This window comes from Thunnus albacares, chromosome 21 (assembly GCF_914725855.1).
Source record: "Thunnus albacares chromosome 21, fThuAlb1.1, whole genome shotgun sequence".
Classification (NCBI taxonomy): domain Eukaryota; kingdom Metazoa; phylum Chordata; class Actinopteri; order Scombriformes; family Scombridae; genus Thunnus; species Thunnus albacares.
The window spans coordinates 2,248,604-2,254,406 of NC_058126.1; the positions used below are offsets into that span (position 1 = coordinate 2,248,604).

General features: G+C 39.7%; 1 protein-coding gene across 4 annotated transcripts in view; it reads right to left on the reverse strand.

Annotated features, from left to right (window-relative positions):
* Window positions 1-444: 444 nt before the first annotated feature.
* The window catches only part of rreb1a (ras responsive element binding protein 1a), a 71,391-nt gene continuing 66,032 nt past the window's right edge, over window positions 445-5,803 (reverse strand). For all 4 annotated transcript variants that reach the window (XM_044339135.1, XM_044339134.1, XM_044339137.1 and 1 more), the window contains one exon: window positions 445-5,803. This exon is cut by the window's right edge and continues 1,549 nt beyond it. The gene's annotated coding sequence lies outside the window, so the exon portion shown is untranslated.

Consider the following 5,803-nt stretch of genomic DNA (forward strand, 5'->3'; position numbering starts at 1 on the left):
CCTATAATGTCTTCAGAAATCTCCTTTGTTTGAGCCATGACACACTTCCATAAACCTGTGTTGTGAAGCTCAGACTTGATAGTAAAGACCCAGATTTCTCTTCTCTAAATAAGGCAGGGACCTCCCGGCTCACCCCTGATCATCATCCCATTGACTGAAACACCCGACTCTAATTTCCCCTTCAAATGAATTGATAATCCTCAATGCTCATGTTTTCCACACACAATTATGTAACATTGGATCCTTTTCCTCAATAAATAAAGGAGAAAGTGTAAGGTTTTTGTCTCGTTTGTTTAACTGATGTCTCTTTATCTGGTTGACATGGAAATCTGATCACGTTTTAGGTCATATTTATGCAAAAATAGAGCAAATTCTAAATTCAAGCAGCACTGTAACAGTAATGTTCATATGAGGGGAAAAAAAAGACAAAAAACATTGACAGCTTTTGATTCACACACCTTTCCTTAATATAATCTTTATTGCTTTTTCTTATTGGGTTGAATACAGAACAGGTTTACATCTCTTGACTTTGTGAAACACTGTCATGTTTTACTAACAGCAGGGGGATGAGAGGACAGACGAGGGGATGGAAGGATGGAGACACAACAACAGAAAGTAAACGTTTTCCATTGATTGTGTGTTAATGCTTTCTGATTGAGGTCCAGCATCTGTGTGTATGTGTTTGTGTTAGTGGAGTCTGTGTTTAAAGCTCCTCTATGACGTTCCCTTTGACCTCTGACCAGGACAGAAAGTTCCACATGAATGTTAAACCAAAGCAGAAAACAAAAAAAAAAGGCTTTTTAAACCAAATGTCCGAGTGAGAGGGGAGAACAGAACAAAAATGTCAACAATAATTGGGTTATAAAACACCAAAATTCAACATCTTTCATCTTTTCTGTTAGGTAATGATGAGTTCACAGTCAAGTGCTAAATGTAGTGATTGACAGTTCTGAATCATTTTTTTTTTTTAAAAAAAGACAAAATAATCAGGACTTGGAAAAAACAAATTGCAACTCAGGAAATAAGAACATGAAGTATTTCGAATAATGGATTTGTGAAAGACCCTGAGAGCGAGATTCATGTATGTTTGTATATGTGTGTGTGTGTGTGTATGTATGTATATATATATATATATATGCATACACACACACTCACATATATGTATGTTTGTGTATAGCGCAAGAAGAGATGGAGAAAGGATAAATCATCCATAATTGAACAAATTAGATTAACATGCAAAAAAAAAAACCTAGCCTAAAACTCACCCTTTAACTGAACAAAATGGATTTTCACAGTTTTATACGCATTTATATGTCATGAAGAAAAAAAATTACACAACAAAAATCATTTCTCAGCCAAACTAAAAATAAACAACAACAGATCCAATAGACCCACACAGTCTGTTCTCAACTCATATACAGGAGATCTACATAAAGCTTTTGGATTCAGAGGGATTCTTATTGCTAGTCCGATTCGCACCCCGGCCCACTGCACCCTACGGCAAGCCGGTTAGTCCACAACACAAACCATCAGTTCCTCAAAACAGTTCTGCAGCATAAATGTGATATTTTTAATACATGGCTTCTTCTCAAGTCATTGTAGAAACTAACTCACACTGACACACACACACACACACACACACAAACACACACACACCTGGGCTCCAAATAAATACATTAAAAACAGTCCATGTGCATTCGAATGGAAGTCCAGTATTCATATGGCCGTGCACACACACACACACACATACACACACACACACATACACACACACACACACAAACGGTCAGGCATACATGAACGCATATTCCCGAGGGAGAGGGGTGTATAGATCTAGAGCTAACAAAACATAAAACAGTTCAGAGAGAGAAAGAGAGAGAATCCCTTTACTGATATGAAAATCAAAAGAATGTCAAAACTCAGAAGTAACCAGTAAAAGCTGTTACACTGACTGAGATTCTAGTAATTATGACTGCATGTCATGAAAAGAACTTCAGCAGATTCTCTGCGGAGGCTGAGACCCACTTTTGACTGGTCATAGCAGGGGAAAGCACAGGTGTCACTAATAATATTAATCAGGCTCTGTTCTGTCCAAGTGTCCCTGTAAACCATGTCAGCGTATGAGCCAGCATGTGCTATAACCAGGACCCTGGAACTGAAACAGCTAAACTGCAACATGCCAAAATGTCTGCTGTGAAATAGAACTATTGATATCAATCGGTATCACTCAGATTTACTTGGTGCCAAAGACCAGCCAATGGCAGATCAGTAGTAGCCTGCTTTCACCAGCAGATGTCAGTGTTCACGTGGGTTTTTGTTTTGGGTTTTGTTGATTTAAATCTGAATTTCCTTTGTCTTTGTGGACTTCGGGAGGACAGGAATGTAAAGGCCCAGTCACACCAGCATTTAAAATGGTGACATTTCACAGCAAGACCAGTAAATTTCAATGGAATTGTCGCGATCAGTGGTCTCATCACTGGGCAAAAAAAAAAATCTGTGTAGAGTTTTTGCGTCAGGTTCAACCTTGACCAATGGATAACCATCTAGATGGTGCTGACCTTTGAGGAACACTGAATCCAAAATGGAGGAAGCTATTGAAGCTAGTTAGCTGTTGTAAAACGCTCCTCTGTCAGAACATAAACTTCTCCTCAAAAGAGACATGGACTCAATGATGATGGTTGATTGTACAAGAAGGTCTCAAGTGATCAATGTGAACTTATTTTATCATAAGCGCCCAAGCTACAAGGTTGCTAACTGACTGTTGTAACTTGGAGAGCTAATGTATTAGCCCATTAGCTTACCAGCTACAATGGAGGATGAACTTTGCTGTGCTGCTTTCTGGTGTGACTGGGCCTTAATATAAGAAAGTAGTAGAGGTACAACAACTGCTAAAAGACTCAAATATACACTGAGGGTTTTAGCGACTGGAGGAGTCATTTTTAAATGGTAAATTAAATTTTCCTTCCACATCACTGCTCACAAATTGGAACTACTCTGAGTAGCTGGGAGAGAATTTTGAGATTGACATTTTTTGTTTGATTAAGACCAAAATCTTTTCTTGCCCCTGTGCAAATCTCCAACCGTGAAACCCCCACAAAGCTTTTTCATTACATAGATAATTCTGTAATAAGATGTCTATATTACATCTTTAGTTTCTCTGTAACTTTCACTGGCTTATTTTACAAGAAGGCGTTAGCCGTCAGTAATGAGGGAGCAGGGAAATGTTGAAGCAAGAAAAGAGACAATAGATGGTTCCATTTGGACACAATAAAGTTGCTCCATATTAAAGAAATTGATTTGACTCTGAAATAATAGCTGGGAAGTTGGGAAATTAGTTTCAGCTTTACTTCAGACACACTCCTGGACTCAAAACTTTACACCTCAGGAGTTCTGAGCCTTTGTTATATTCATACTGTAAACTCTGATATCAATTTCCTTGCTTTCTCCAGACCTTAAATGTCTTTTGATTTGATATTAGGACTGCAACTGCTGTTCATAATTTGCAGTGTGATAGATGTTCAGTAACAATATCAGGTGTTGTTGGGGACTACAAGGTTGAGCGTGATGTACAAACGTTAAGACAAACTGGGGGAATCTCTCACTCTCTTTCTCTCTTGATTGTGTCGCGATATACCACTGTAGTAGTACTAGTAGTAGAAGTAGTAGTAGTTTTGGAAGTTGTTAGTGCCAGTTCACAGCAGCGTCCAGTCAGTCAGCCAGTCAGTCCAGTTGCGGTTGATCATTATTTCTTTTCTTCTTTTTTTTTTTTTTGACCAACTAAATGACTGACTGTCGTTGCTTTACAGTTCCGTTATGAGCCGCTGAGGTTCGATTTGTTTTGCTTATGAGGTTGCTTGATATAAAAAAACAAAGAGACGAAAATGTACAAGAAGAAAAATTAGCTATATTCATCTTCACACGAAAAAGAAAATACACATACACACTACCCGTCCCTCTGGTTGTGATTACAGGATCAATAAGGAAATGTCTGGTTAGGTTGGTGTGAGGGGGAGGAATTAGCCCTTTAACTTGTGTTTGTGTGTGCAGCAGGGAAATACAGTTCAGGAGCACAAAATAGTGTTGCGCTCTCAACCCCCCAACCTACCCATCCATCCATCTTTCCTTGTCTGTCCTTTCATCCACCCATCCATCCATCCATCCACCCATCCATCCATCCATCCATCCGTCCATGCATCCATCCATCCATCCCTTTCACCTTGTCATCTAGCTTCTTCTGGAAAGCACACTGAGATTAAACTGAGGGGTTTAGTTTTAAAGTTTCATCCGTTTAGCCTGACGTTCACTCCATCATTTGAAAAATATATCTGATTGTCTCCAACGCTAATTCATGACCACGTCCTCAGGTATCTAATGACCTCAGGGATGATACATCAACACTGAGTTTGACCGTTCAGTTTAGCTGTTTCTAAAAAAAAAACTGAAGGATATGTAATGTAGTAATTAAAATTATTTTAGCGGTTCTGTTTGTCTCTGGATAGAAAGGAACAGGAAAGAGGGATGAATGACTAAACAGGGACAAACAGTACTAAAGTGTTCCAGGGGCCAACTCAAGATTCGGCTATAATACTAGAAAGAGACTAGCTAAACCCGCTGTTAGCTAGATATGCTGTTAACCATCTTAGCAATGCCTTAGCTTGGTTAACTTGCCCGGTGTCAGTTAGCCCTAGCTAACATGTGTTTTTACCTTGTGGTTGATATCTTAGGGTACCACAAAGCAAAGCTCAGGCTAATGATTAGAGCTAGCTAGAGCTAACAGACAGGTTCACCAAGCTAACAATGCGTTAATGTGGTTAACTTGTCCGGTCTGTTAGCTCTGTGGTTGATATCTGTTTAGTCACACCAGAATACAGGCTAATAACTCCAGCTAGCTAGTGTTAGCCATTTTATAAGTCGTGGTGAAGACTAAGCTACTAAGTAAGCGCTGTTTTTCTGGTGTGTGTGTGTGTGTGTGTGTGTGTGTGTGTGTGTGTTAAGGCTCAATGCGTAAACCAGGCTAGCAATAGCCTTGCTATTTGTATGCTAGACTGTTGTTAGCCTTCGTTAGCTCTGTTTGGGCCATTGCGCAAGCCAAGCCAGTAACGACTTAGGCGTGCTAGCCCTGCTTTGCTGTGTTTAGCGCCAGGCTAATGAGTTAGCCCTTGGTAGCTCTGATTTGGCCCACAGTGGAAACCAGGCTAGCAAAGAATTAGTCCTGCTCGCCTTGATTAGGAAGACATAGGATTTAAAAGGTTGCCTACAGAGCTGCACTTCTGTTGTTTTAATGGTTGCAGTTAAAAGCAGAGGTTGAGGTAAACTGAACCTGGGTCAGCCGTTAGCGGCAATATACATTAGCACGCCAGAGGCCCTGTAATAAACCCTACATGAACACTAGGGGGCTAGGATGACAGACAGGTGGGAGTCTCACACATTCCAACACAACAAAAATTTTGATTTGTTCAGTTATAAAAAAATCCACAAAAGAAAAAAAAAAAAAAAACAAGAAATCCCCTCCCTACACCTAAATATCACTGATAATCGCACACACGCAAATAAACAGAAAATACTCTAGCATCACGTGCCACATGTTCGACTCTGTACACACATGGAATCAACTGAGAATGATTATGAATGAGAAATTATTAACACACAAACCAACTCACAGGGTGGCTTCGAGGGATAAAGGGATCAATAGTGTGATGGGTTTTAAAAAAAAACAACATGGAGAACACAAACACTATATCTGCCCTTTCAGAGTTCTTTTTCACACAGAAATCTGATGCGACGTTGACGAGTTCGTGAGTGT